This window comes from Tachypleus tridentatus, chromosome 13, assembly GCF_004210375.1.
Source record: "Tachypleus tridentatus isolate NWPU-2018 chromosome 13, ASM421037v1, whole genome shotgun sequence".
Classification (NCBI taxonomy): Eukaryota; Metazoa; Arthropoda; class Merostomata; order Xiphosura; family Limulidae; genus Tachypleus; species Tachypleus tridentatus.
In genome coordinates, this window is record NC_134837.1 from 52,012,820 (window position 1) to 52,027,774 (window position 14,955).

The 14,955-nt window shown below is 37.1% G+C and overlaps 1 protein-coding gene across 2 annotated transcripts in view; it reads right to left on the bottom strand.

Moving 5' to 3' along the window:
* LOC143241112 (uncharacterized) overlaps window positions 1–11,367 on the bottom strand; it is an 83,473-nt gene extending 72,106 nt beyond the window's left edge. Inside the window, exon 1 of one of the 2 annotated variants that reach the window (XM_076484688.1) lies at window positions 11,228–11,367. The gene's annotated coding sequence lies outside the window, so the exon portion shown is untranslated. The remainder of the gene's footprint in view (window positions 1–11,227) is intronic. The other variant, XM_076484678.1, reaches the window with a different exon arrangement.
* Between the last annotated feature and the right edge of the window lie 3,588 nt (window positions 11,368–14,955).

The window sequence follows — 14,955 nt, forward strand, 5'->3', positions numbered from 1 at the left end:
GAAGTTACGGTTAATACGTCCTTTTAACTTACAATCAAAACACCTGTTATCTTGTTGTTTCCTTTTTCCAACCCGAGGAAACATTTATCTAACTAATCCTTTAAATTGTTCTAGGCTTCTACCAGAGATAGAGTTTCTACACTATTTGGTTTGATTATCCCATAAATCCCAGGTAATGCTTTTACTTATTTATCTGAAACGTTAATTTATTCACGTTTCATCGCAAACCGGACAGTTTCCTTTAGACTAATTCGCATATCCTCATTTATTAAGACATCTACGAATTGACCATGTGTTAATGGATCCATCTTTTCACGTGAAGTATCTGAGTAAGATACTTTTTGCAAGCTTTTCTATACCTACAGCAAGTTCAGCCAACCAATTGTATTTCGCTTTATTTTGCATCTGTTGGTTTTTCGATTGGATAATGTTTAACTTGTCTATAAGACTCGACAAATTAACAACGCATAGGTATGGCTAGAGTAGTCCAATAAAGTCCAGCGGGTACAGGTGACAAGTTGGTAGTAGCTAATGTCAGATGGGTCCTTTTCCATGTTTTGTAGTTAATAGTGTTTAAAATTAAAATTCGCAAGTGGTTGTAAAGAGACGTATATATAATTTGATCTGTTTCTTCTCTAATAGTTTCTTATAAACTAAACGTAACAGCTAACATAAAACACTGTTTGTTTGTTTTTTAATTTCGCGCAAAGCTACACGAGGGCTATCTGCGCTAGCCGTCCCTAATTTAGCAGTGTAAGACAAGAGGGAAGGCAGCTAGTCATCACTACACATCGCCAGCTCTTGAGCTACTCTTTTACTAACGAATAGTGGGATTGACCGTCACATTATAACGCCCCATAGCCAAAATGGCAAGCATGTTTAGTGCGACCGGGATTCGAACCCGCGACCCTCGAATTATGAGTCGAACGCCTTAACACGCTTGGCCATACCGGGCCGAAGACACAATTTTATGTTAAACAAAACTAATATAAAATAAAGTGTCTGCATGAAACCACATCAAGTGTTAAACAAAATTAGTACCCAAATAAATACAAGTTTCGAGAGATCGCATAAGGATAGTGTGGTTAGTGAAAAACAACTACTTTTAATCAATAAATGTTAATAAAAATGAATCCCGAATAAAACCAAACACCCCACAATCACCAGCTAAACCCAGGGCCCAGCAAGAGATCAGTAATCTGTGAGACTGACTTAAAAACATCATTCGCACGCACTAAACCCGTTTTTGTCATTGTCTTAGTACTGGTTAAGACCAACTAATAACCCAAGTTTGCTGCACCAGCGACGCAGACTCGACCCATTTCATACCCTTTACGTCATGTCACTCCTAGATGACCTAAAGTAGACTTTTCACAATACTCTCCTAGTCACGCCTGGTAACCACCTCTTACGTGTATTTCTAAGTAATACGTTAGATCATGCTCATGTGTTTCGTGAAAATGGTTCGCCAGCCAATCAACATCAAATTTGCTATAACACGGTAAGCCACACATGAAACTGAGTGTTTTTTTTTTTGGTATTTAAAACAAAGCAAAACAAAACAAAAATGCACCTGTATATGGTCTGTTTAAATTTGTTCAAAGCGATTTAGCGAGTTGAAAATGTAAATCTATCCAAGAAAAATATACTTGTAGGTGATTACTGTCTACTAAATAATATTCTGCATAAACAATCTGGATGATAATTACACTTGTGGGCTTTAGTTTTTACTTGATGAAAACGTTCTACATGAAAAAAGCTTTAAAACAAACAGTACACTTACAAGTATGTAGTAGTTACCTAATAACAGTGTTCTACATAGAAAACATTGACACTTTACAGCTACTATTGTCTACTTAGTAAGAGTGCCCGACATGAAAAACCTCATTACAGTCTTTGCAGGAATTTAGTGTCTATTTAATAATTGTGTTATGCATGAACAACTACAGAAGAAAGACACTTCTAGGCACTTAGTGTTTAATAAATTGTTTGTTTTGAATTTCGTGCAAAACTATACGAGGGTTATATGCGCTAGTCGTCCTAATTTTGCAGTGTAAGAGTAGAGGGAAGGCAACTAGTCAGCGCCACCCACCGCCAACTGTTGGGCTACTCTTTTACCAACGAATAGTGGAAATGACCGTAACATTAAAACGCTCCCACGACTTAAAGGACGAACATGTTTGGTTTGACGGGGATTCGAATCTGCGACCCTCAGATTGCGAGTCGGGCTCCATAACAACCTAGCCATGCCGAGTCCGAGACTGAAATAACCTCTGATGATGACAAAGCCATGGAAATGGAAGAACTTGTACTGAAAAAAACGATACTAAAAGAAGAGGGTGTTGTACTTAATAGTGAAGTCGTAACTGCTTAAGGTATCCAAATTAGTGACCCTAGTGACGAAAGTAGTAAACTAAAACAAAAAATGTATCAATTATACCAGTAAAAACGTAAACCAATACGGGTTTGACAAGGATTTGAACTCTCAGCCCTGAGGTTGCGAGTCAAGTGCCTTAACTATCTGACCATTCTGGGCCTGTTTAGTTAAAGAAAAATCTCTCTAACAGTGACACTTTGAACGCACTTAATATCCACTAATCAGTAGTGTTCTACACGAAACGCCTCGACAACTGACATTCTACAGTAACCTGGCATCTACCTAATAATAGTGTTATAAATGAACAATATAGATAACAACGAACAAGCACTAAGTGCGTAACTTGTAAGTGTTGTACATGAAAAAATGTTGACATCAGTGACACTTGAGGAACATATTGCATACCCGTGATATTTTTGGAAATCCGTTAGTGTCTTAATTTAAAATTAACAGACCCACAAAACATTTACGGTCAAATTAGTAGTTTTAATGCATCATTACCTCTTTAAATACAATATTTTTAGAATAAAACAAAGAATTTTAATCACGGACACCAAGATATATAAATCACAGGCCTGATATTAGTTAAGCCTTTATTAGGTACGACCTATATTCGATAAAAAAGATAAATTAACTTGTGCACGTTTTTCTCTTTAGATTAGTTAGGAATAAACTTTAGTGTAGTTTATACTCAAGTGTCAATTCTAAATGTGCAGCCGTACAACAACCAATCAGGTCCCGAGTATTTCATTATTCTAGCCGCGTACATCCTCAGCAGTGGTGAGGAGTCTTAAGAACGTTGAAGGTCTTAATGATCGTGGAAACTGATAGGCCTAAAGCGCAGAAAACCAAATAGTAGCATTGCAAAGAGGTCCAATAGGGTTGATGGTCTAAAAATACCTCCCGCCTCTAAAAGAAAAAAACAGAACAACTAGTGGCATATATCCGCACATTGTCTCACTACCGGTGCCCGTGGGGACATTCGTACCACACATTGGTTGAAAAAATTAGACAGAACATTGCTTAATAGTAATCCGTGATGACGAGAAAACCCACTTGCAGACACAAACAAATTTAAATCAATACACACAAATCCAATAAAAACACACGAAACGCAACTAAACAAAATACTACTAAAAATGAAAAAAAAAACTAACACAATTTCAAAAACACTTTATTCCTACCTACAAAGACTCCTTTAATTTCAAGTCTAACCTTAACCAACTTAATCATAAAGCCTTAATGGCCAGTTTCGATGTCATATCCCTCTTTACAGAAGTCCCAGCCGCTGTAGCCTGCAAGATAGACTTATAACTCTATATCCGAGACCCTAACCCATCAATAAACATTCCTAGCAACCAATTAGCTACTCTCATAGAATTCACCACGATTAAGACAAACTTCATATTCAACAACCACAACTATATACAAACAAATGACCTTAAGCATGGGCAACCCAGTATCACTAGTTATAGCCAATATTTTTATGACACAAGTTGACACACAAGCAATTAACACAGCATTACATCCACCACTATACTGGTACAGATATGTAGATGATACAGTTGCAGGATTCACATCTACAGAACACACACTTAATTTTTTCAATCACATTAACTCTATACATCCCAACATCAGCTTCAGATGTGAACAGGAAGAAAGCAATCAAATATCATTTCTTAACCTAAAACTTACAAGAACCGATACACAATTTAAACAGGAATTCAAAAATAATCACCCATACTGGACTATACATTCCTTGGGACTCAGCACATGAAACAAAACAAAAACTCAACATACTAAGAAACCAAATAAACACAGCCATAAAACTATGCTCACCAGATAAAATTAACGATGAATTAGACAAAATAAAACAATACTTCATCAACATCAATAAGTTTCCTCCACAAACCGTAGAAAACATTATACGTACACACCTAGGCAGAAAGCAAAATCAACTAACAAAAGTAAATATATCCCACGAATTAAAAAATCACGAAACCATGTACTGCTGTATACCATATATTCCTGACATCAGCAGACAAATAAGCAACATTTGGCTAAAACCAGTAACAAAATATGACATTCCAGTTAATACCAAATTTATTTTAAAAAACTAGTAACAAAATATGATATTCCAGTTAATACCAAATTTATTTTAAAAAACCAGGCACAAAACTAAGGTCTATACTATGTAAAAACTACACTGACAAACGCCACACCAACATTATTTATAAAATACAATGTGATAACTGCCACGACTTCTATTTTGGAAAAACAGGTAGAAAAATGGAAACCAGAAATAAAATTTTCTCAACACATACCAGCTGTTTTTACATACATATTGATTAATAGTATTAATAAATAAACTTATATTATTATTTAATATTGTTTTACCACCTAACATTAGTCCTTTCTAAAGCTTTGACAAGATTTCAAGCAAAATACACACAATGTATATTTCCATCTGTTGACACGAAGTACGCAAGAATGTGCATTTTCGAATAAACAAAAAATTCTGAATATTTTTACAATAGCTGTTTATTGTCACAGCAAAATCAAATTACAAAAATGCAATTAAAGGAAAAAACAAATCTGACTAAAAGTTAAAAGTTATGTTCATGCTATATAAATGTTAGCGTTTTGGTGAGCAGTTCAGATACACACACACGCACACACGTTGACAGTAAACTTTCTGACTAATAATGATTACGTCATGTACCTTAAACTTTTATGAGTACTTAATTAGTAATTACGCATCTAACCAAACTGCAATTAATCTTAAACTCACTCATATCATGCTTAAAGATTAATCAACTCATGCTACAAACAGAATTTTAGTAATGTTAGAAGTAAACTATGGTCTTCTAAACTCTAGTCAGGAGAAAAAAAACTGAGCCAATGTTTTAATTACAGAAATATTGAAGTGAATAATCCTAAATCGACACTAACTGTAATCGCAATGACGATCCAGTTGTGACATCTTATTTATCTTCACCGTTTGTTTGTTTTAAAGTTAAGCACAAAGCAACATAATGGGCAATCTGCGCTCTGCCCATCATGGGTATTGAAACCCGGATTCTAGCGTTGTAAGTCCGCAGACGTACCGTAATGTCATTGGGTAGCCAAATTTACTGTATTGGATGAGAGAATATAAAACTTCCTAAGAGCTGGTTCCAAGAGAGGTCGAGAACAGTGTATTGCGACAATCATGAAAATTGTTCGGTGGTTTGAAAGGTCATGATCTAGTTCTAGCACTTTCTGTGATCACTTCTCCATCTGTATATAACTAGTTTGCAAAATCCTCACTTTATTTAGTGTCCTCTTGAAAGAGTGTTTGTTTGTTTGTTTGTTTGTTTTAATTTCGCGCAAAGCTACTCGACGGCTATTTGCGCTAGCCGTCCCTAATTTAGCAGTGTAAGACTAGAGGGAAGGTAGCTAGTCATCACCACCCACCGCCAACTCTTGGGCTATTCTTTTACCAACGAATAGTGGGATTGACTGTACATTATAACGCCTCGACGGCTGAAAGGACGAGTATGTTTGGCGCGACGGGGATGCAAACCCGCGACCCTCAGATTACGAGTCGCACGCCTTAACACGCTTGGCCATGCTGGGCCTCTGGAAAGAGTGACTAGGCTATTTTCACACTATAATATTTCTAAAGAAGGACTCAATAACTTTTAACTTTCAACATGGGTTCTCTGGAAACTAGTTGAGATCATTCTTTGATCTTCCTTCTCATGGTATGCGAGCGTTCAACCTTCTTCTTCAGTTACATAACCACATTATACCTTTTCCTTCAGTTCGTGATGACGAGGAACCCATTTGAAGTAAAAATTTATTCTCAAGATGGCTGGTATGGGTATTAAACTTTTACTTCAAATAAAGTAAAGAACAAAGTTTTGACCTTCTTAGGTCATCTTCAGGTTAAGAATACATTTTTCCTTCAGTTGTAAAACCACACCAAACCGGGGCCTGGCATGGCCTAGCGCGTTAAGGCGTGCGCTTCGTAATCTGAGGGTCGCGGGTTCGCGCCCGAGTCGCGCCAAACATGCTCGCCCTCCCAGCCGTGGAGGCGTTATAATGTGACGGTCAATCACACTATTCGTTGGTAAAAGAGTAGCCCAAGAGTTGGCGGTGGGTGGTGATGACTAGCTGCCTTCCCTCTAGTCTTACACTGCTAAATTAGGGACGGCTATCACAGATAGCCCTCGAGTAGCTTTGTGCGAAATTCCAAACAACAACAACCACACCAAACCTGCTGGCAGAAACTAAACGTTGTTATTGTTAACATCGTAAAGTCTCTTCTTTTTATCGCAACATGATTTTAGCTTCTCACTGGACAGTATCAGTGGGGATTTTCAGTTAATGGGAGAATTCGAGCGATTTTGCTTGAACCCATGTTATCCTAACGACATCCACAGATAAGCTGAAGGTGCAGCTTCATGTGGCTCATGAACTAGAATGAGGGTCAATGGTTCTAGGTTCCCTATCGTCCACATACTAATGCCACATTATATTCCGTTAACAGATATGTAGTTTAGGGTCGAGTGTCTTTCAGAAACAAAAGCTTAAAACCATTATAATGTTATCGCAATTCGAACAATTTCCCTAAGATGTGGTTTATTAAATCGTTTGAATCCGATCAATATTAATGATGAACTTATCATTCATCAAAGTCCATAATCTCTCATGGTATTGCTATGATAACCATGTTTCTTGTCCTTGGCAAGTCTTGGACAGTTTTCCTTTTCCTCTAGAATCTAATTTTAAAAGTAGGTTGTGATCCTTGGTTAAAGCTTTGATAATCCTATACAGCTCCAAAAGCAGCTGCATTTAAGTAGTCTTGTTAAGTGGTGTTGCTCTAGCGATTGGAAAAGCCACTAGCTTACAGAGATCCAAATGGTTTAATAGATAAACATGTCTGGCTGTTTGTGCAGGCTAGACTAGTCTCGCCATTTTCTGGCTTCATGCAACAGTCCAATCTAAATCTTCCTGTGCTATAGCAATCTTGACACCTACATCCATTTGTACCGTAACAGTCTTAAGATCAACATTATTTATATCAACAAATCTGTGATGCATTTTCACAATTTGGTAGTTGTGAACTATGCATATAAGACACCTTTTACAGCTTTCAGCGTATCTTATTTTAAGCATTTAATCTCATTGTTCTTCCTCCCTAATAGTTCTACAGCCCTACTTTTTAATATTCTTGGTTGTATTGTCTAACTCTTCTGACATTTTTCTGCAACGATTCTCTTGCTTCTGGTTATCTTATTTCTTCCATTTTCTTCTCGCTCTCATCAAAACCGAAATAAACTGAGAAATCCGTTCTTCAGTTCTTTTTTTTTTTTTTACTTGTCATGGCTTTACTGCACGATTCGAATTTCAAAATACTATAAATTTATCTGCGACTTTGCAAACCTTTACTATTTTAACTTTAAATCCGAAACTTGATATTGACGGGCCTTGATTAAATTTAGGTCCACAGAATGCTCGAGTTCCACTTGTTTCCTGGTGTCATAAGTCACAGTGCCATAAGTTCTTGCTCAACAATATACCTACACTAATCCCTAACCTACATGATCAGGCGTTACCTAATCCCGTAAGTGATAAATAGTCTTAATCCATTACTCTAATCCTCTTTTATGCAAGAATAATCCTTAAGGTGCTGAAACTATTATTTAAGAAAATATACAAATAATCCGGAAGGGTGTACGTACTCAGTGTTTACACCATTCCTGACACTACACCATATTATTTGGCAACGTGTCCCCACCTGTTGGTTCCGCATGCCACATATATTAAACACATGGCCATGAAGTATTTCCGGTGCAAAACTGCTGTCGTCACACAAACATACTTAAAGTTATAATGTAAGAAACATATCACGTTTTACAAAACTTTAGGCTCTCGAGGTCATAAGTGTTTATAGCTAAAACATCCAGTTCGGTGTTTATAACAATGCTTCAAGGAGGCTTCATTAGACGAACATACCACACACATACAAGTTTACAAATATTTAGGCTGTTATTAATAAAAATAAAAAGACGTATATGTTAACCCGCTCCACAGGGTAGTTCATACAAAGTAAACGTGCACACAATTTTTACACTTAATTCTTGCGTGTATACACATATAAAACATTTACAGCTGTGAAAATATGCTGTTACTCCTATTTGTACTCCTAGTGAGGAATTTTTGCACTATGCATAACTATTTCTTTTCATAAAAGCTTGAGTTAGATGTGTGACACAAGGGTTAGAGTGCACAGCCGGTGAACCCTAGACTTCATGGTTCGCATTCCATTGCCGCATAAGTACATTTCACACTTTAGCTATAGGTGTAATTGATTAGCTGCCTTCTCTTTAGTTCATTAGTTCAAAATTAGAAACGACTATCTATGCTTGGATAGTTCTTAGCTAGCTTTGCACAAAAAATCTAAAACAAAGAAATAAAAAGGTTTACGTTAGTTTGTTTGAGTCTGAGAAACTCTCATTCCCACTTTGCTACTTTAGTGTACTCTGGTGGTATTCTTCCGAAAACAGTCATCATCTGACAAACAAGCAGCAACCATTCACAAAATCGTTTTTTGTTACAAGCTCTATAAATAAAGAGATTTTAATATATATATATATTAAATTAAATTACCGTTTAAAAAAATTAATGTTTCACGGCGCAAAGCAACTAGGCTACCTGCCCTGATTTAACAGCTAGAGTAGCATTCATCTTAAGTCACGTTAAGACTCATGAATTCATCATACTTCAGAATTTTACGGTTTATTTTATCATTCGTAATTATTAATGCCATTTAGTCAAAAGTAAGATATCTGAATATATTAAAACTAAATAAATAAATTATAAATTACTCAAGTTAATTTCATATTGCAAACTACAAGAACCACATAATATCATAATACAATACTTAAGTAAAGCTGAAATCTAGAACAACTGAGATGTATTGAATCATCAGATGGATATCCTCGCTATTAACGACATTTTCGACCATAATCCCAATAATATCTCAGTTTCGTCTAGCTTAGGATATTTAAGTTAGTCCTAAACCTATATATATACCGACAAATTAATGCAAAACTATCTTCATAAATGTAACTAATAATAATATTCATCAAACCATCTTGTTCGTACCCAATATTTTAGTGAAGTCTTTTCACAAAAGAGCTACATTAGTATGGTCAGAAAAATTGGTCAGTTGCCTTTAGAATGGCCACTTTCAAACAGGTGTTTGTTAATTAAACATATTGTTAGAAATTCAATATTGGTATAAACCATAGCTTTTACCTGTATTAGTTTACTGGTATCAACAAAATTTTGTTGGAAACTTTCGACTGACTACTTTACTGTCACTAGACAAATGGCGATAGCGTTTAAAACCGACAGTTTATTGGTATCAGAAACGCCTTTTTAACTTCAAAACGGCCAGTTTGCATGGTCAGAAATTTTAGTTAACAACCTTCTAAACGGTCAGTTTAACGAGGTAAAAAATACCCCCACCACATGTCTTCAGAATTACGAGTTTAATGTGGTCACAAAACCTCGACCAAATGTCTTCAATATTATAATTTATTTTAAGAAATTTTCCGTCAGTTGTTCTAAAAAAATACCAGTTTAGTCTCTTCAGAAAATTTCGATTAGACCCCTCAGATCACTTAAAGCTGGCTTGTTTATAAAAAGAAAAATCTACTAAGGTTACTTGTTGCCGTCCATAATGTTGTACTTTCGAGGGAAGACAACTAAACAACAGCGCCCACCGCCAATTTTTAACTACTCTTTATTTACAGGGCTAGGCGGCTAAGGCGTTCGACTCGTAATCCGAGGGTCGCGGGTTCGAATCCCCGTCACACCAAACATGCTCACCTTTTCAGCCGTGGGGGCGTTATAATGTTACGATCAATCCAACTATTCATAAAAAAGTAGCCCAAGTGTTAGTGGTAGGTGGTGATGACTAGCTGCCTTCCCTCTAGTCTTACACTCCTAAAATAGGGACGGCTAGCGCATATAGCCCTCGAGCAGCTTTGCGCGAAATTAAAAAAAATAATAATAAAAAACGAGTAGTGGGATTGCCTGAAAAATTATAGCGTTTCCACGGCTGAAAGGACAAGTATGTTCAGCGTCGAGTCTCTGATAGTAAACTGACCAAATATTTTTAGTTACTCTCAAAATAATACTTTATTATTATTATAAAAACTAAGCTATCTTGAAAATGTTTGTCAACTTTCTTTCCTTCGTCAGCGGTCGAGTCTCCTGGTAAGTTAGCAACATGTTTAAGACATTATAATACAAAATCCGAGCTTCGTTTCTTTGTGGTGAGCAGAACATAAATAATCCACTGTGTGGCCTTGCGCTAAAACAAACTTTACAACCGGAAAATCCCTGTTATTAAATTTCAGCGTAAAAATTTACAGAGATCCAAATGCTAGTTAACTATTTTAAAAAAGGCAAATTTCGCTGCATAATTACTTTTTATTATATCAAGGTAATATAATAGTCATGGTCAACTTTTAAAACAGCAAGTGTAATACCAGAGATATTTTCTTACCTGAGCCTAAATGATATGTTAAGGATACTATAGACAAAATATTAGTTCTAGCTTTAAAAAAATGTAACTGTCAAAATCAAATGCCGGGTTAGTTTACTTTCAATATTGCTCAGTTATTTCTGTAATTGTATGCATTATTAACCATTGTTCTTGCTCTCTGCATTCACTATTTTAAAAACATCGTCAACCATGTGATCCGGTCCAACAAGTAAAACGCATTACTTTTCTGTAAAAACAAAGGTTTCTAAGCAAATTTTAATCTCAATGAAAACATTCAAACCCACCTGTGATGTTCTTGTAACTCCCCAAACTGTCCACCCTCCCAAGAACGTAAAGCTGTTACAACCGTCCGATATATAGGTGATCAACTGCCGAAAATCTGGTATCACATCGGCAAGCAAGGCGTTTGAGAAAAGAGGCTTTCTGTAGGTTCGAGCTGAACGGATGAATCGTTTGCTTCCGCTGAGACACAAACGTTACGCGCGCACGCAGAAAACGACGTCTTTCCTGTCTAGACGGGTCTGCTCAAGAGAACCAATCGTAGTCTGGATAGCTGTAATTTCTCTGTGCGATTCTGGAACATCGAGCTCATGTCAGACCCATCCGACTGTCTATTGATGAGTTTGTCATTCGTTGAGAGCTGATAGTCGACTTTCACCTGATGCATGACGTGGGTAAGGAATAAGGGAGATCCTAGTACAAGATAAGGGGATTGTTACTTGTTGCAAGACTTTATGACAAACCAAACTCAACAAATCTAACATGCAACTTTACAGGTGATCTTGTGAAAAGCCAAAACTGACCTCAAACATTGTACAGAAACTGTAATTCAATAAATAGCTCGGGGATAAGCAACACTTAACCTGATGTCGTGTCCACTTGTTCCAGAGGTGTTTTGGGGACGAACCAGATTTGACATAGAATATGATGGAGAGTTAATGACTTAGCTCTTGTTTCTGAGACGATCTAGACATGACCTGGTACAAGCTGGAAAGTCAGTGACTTAGAAAATGTTTCTAAGATAATCCAGACCTGATCTACAAACTGTACAGTGAGGAGTCGTAAATTAACAACTGTTTCTAGAACAATCCAAACTTGGCCTGCCAAACTTCACCAGGTGCAAGGTGAGAAGTCAGAAAATTTGAATTTTTTTAAAGGATAATCCACCTGATGTGATGCACGATGAGGAGTCAGTGACCTAGCAAGGACTTTTAGAATAATCTAGACTTGATCTAGTGCACGGTGAAGAGTCAATGACTCAGCAAATGATTCTGAAACCACAAAGACTTGATCTGATGCGATGTGGGGGTTAGTGTTTAAGCAATTGTATGTGGGGACGATTCAGACCTGGCTCACTGTGTGTTGAGAATTCAATGACTTAGTAACTGTTTCTGGAATAATCCAGACCTGACCTTGCTCTTGATGAGAAGCTAACGAGTTAATAAATGTTTCAAGAATGACACAACCCTGACCTAATGCATTTTAGAGAGTCTGTAACTCAAACTTTATTTCTCGAACAACTCAGACTTAATTTGGTGCTAGATGGAAGTTCAATTGTTCTGAGGTAATCCAGACCTAATCTCATACATAGAGGGGAGTCAGTGAATCTGAAAATGTTTCTAGAACAATTTAGGCCTGATCTACTGCATGCTGAGAAGTCAATGATTTTTGCAATATTTTCTTGGATGATCTACCCTTTACCTGGTGCAAGGTGAAGAGTCAGTGGCTTATCATTTGTTTCTGTTATGATACAGACCACACAGTACTTAAAAGAACTTAAATGTTCTGGGGCAATCTAAGTCTAGCATGGCGCATAGTCGAAAGCCAGTAATTTATCAATTATTTCTGGGATAGTCCAGACCTTACATGCCTCAAGGTGCAGAATTTACAATGCAGAAATTGTTTCTTGGATAATCCAGCATTGATTTGGTACATGGTGGGGAGTCAGTTACTTACAAATCGTTTGTGCGATTATCAAAATCTGATCTGACAACAGAAAACAGTTAGAAGCTTAGCATATTGTTTGTGGAATAATCCAAACCTAAACCTAACATGCATAATATGAGGTCAGTGACTTGGCAAATATTTCTGAAGCAAGCCAAACCTGGCCTGGTGCATAATATGGAGTCGACGTTTTAGAAAGTGTTTCTGAGATGAACCAGCTTTGATCTGATGCATGGTTGGGAGTTATTGACTTACCAAGTATTTCTGGGATTATCCAGATATGTTAATAGTCTATAATGAAAAGTCACTGATTTGGCAAACATTTCTAGGACACTTCGGATCTGATCTGAAACACTGTGAAGAGTCAATGAATTAGTAAGTGTTTTAGGGACAATCCAGACCTGACCTGCTGCAAAGTGAAGAATCGACAGTTTAACTATTGTTTACTGGATGATCTAGTTTTGACCTGATACATGATGAGAAACTGATGAATTAGAAGATGTTTCTGGAATGATTCAAATCTGACCCACTGTAAGCTGAAGAATCAGTGACTTACCAATTTTATACGGGACTGTCCAGGTCTGACTTGGTGTACAGTGTGAGATCGATTATTTAGCAAATGTTTTCCATACGATCAAGATCTGGCCCAATGCATGCTAGGGAGTCAGTTACATATCAATTATTTTTTAAATGGTACATACTTGAAGGTACATGATGGAAAATCGATGGCTTAGGAAGTAATTCTAGAACAAGTCAAACCTAATATGATGTATGGTGGTGGGGAGGGTGGGTGTCACTGACTGAGCGATATTTTCTTGGACTATACAGACCTAACCTACTGAATGATGGGAAGTTAGCAGCTTAGCAAGGGTTTCTGAGTATGTCAACACCTAACTACTGCATGTTTAAAGTTCAGTAATTTGACAGTTCTTTCTGGTACGATCCAGATAGTAGATGGTGAATGGTTGGGAGTCAGTGACAGCAGCTATTTCTGAGATGATCCAATTATAAACTGGTACATGGTGGAGAATTAATAATTTAGAAAGTATTTCTAAAACAATCCAGACTTTACGTGGTGCAGATACTTAGTAGTTGTTTCTAGAACTATCTAGTTTTAACCTTATACGTAGTGGAAAGTCAGTGATTTAGCACTTGTTTCTAGGACAATAGAGGTATGACCTGGTGCCTTAGCAATCGGTTCTGGACTGATCCAGGCCTTACCTGTATCATGGTGAGGAGTGAGTGACTTAGCAAGTGTTTTTAGGACAATGCAGACCTGACGTAGAATTTGTTTTATAGGGCATAACCATTCTGAACTAGTAAATTTTGGAGAGTCAGTCACTTATAAATTCTCAATAAACATACCATAGTATTATCCCAGTGGCTCAGCAATAAGTCTGAAGGCACTAAAACTGTGTTTCGATACCTGAAGTGAGCACAGTACAGACAGTCCACTGTGTAGCTTTCATTTTCAGTACTTACGCTAGTCGTCCTTACTTTAGAAGTGTTAAACTAGTCAACACCAACTCTTATGCTACTCTTTTACCAACGATTACTGGAATTGATCATTATATTATAATACCTCTCCGGTTAAAAGGACGAGCATGTCCATGACGGGGATTAAAATCTGCGACCCGCAGATTGCGAGGCGAACTCTCTAACCACCAGGCCATGCCAGGGCCCTAACCCCTAAACCGTGTCAGGCTATGTTAATCGGTGAGGAAAAAGTATAAAAGGTATCGCCACTTTTATTTCTTATGCCTAATCCGGGCGAAAGAAAGGAGTTAAAAAGAATGTATAGTGTATAAAGATGTATTTAAAATAACAAAGCACACAGACAGGAGCATCAGTTAAGGGGAATAAAATGGGCAGCAGCCGCTCAGGCTCGAGGAGAAAGAATTAAATCTTCTGTGGAATATTTATAGTCAGATCGAGTTAACACATGCGCAAGTTACGTTTTAGCGTAGATCCCTCAGCTGAACTGGGGGCCTGCAAAATCAATCTTCCTTGCCTACCCCCCTCCATCAAGTCATCAAGTATTTTGTGATACGATGCTCCTGCCTGTAGG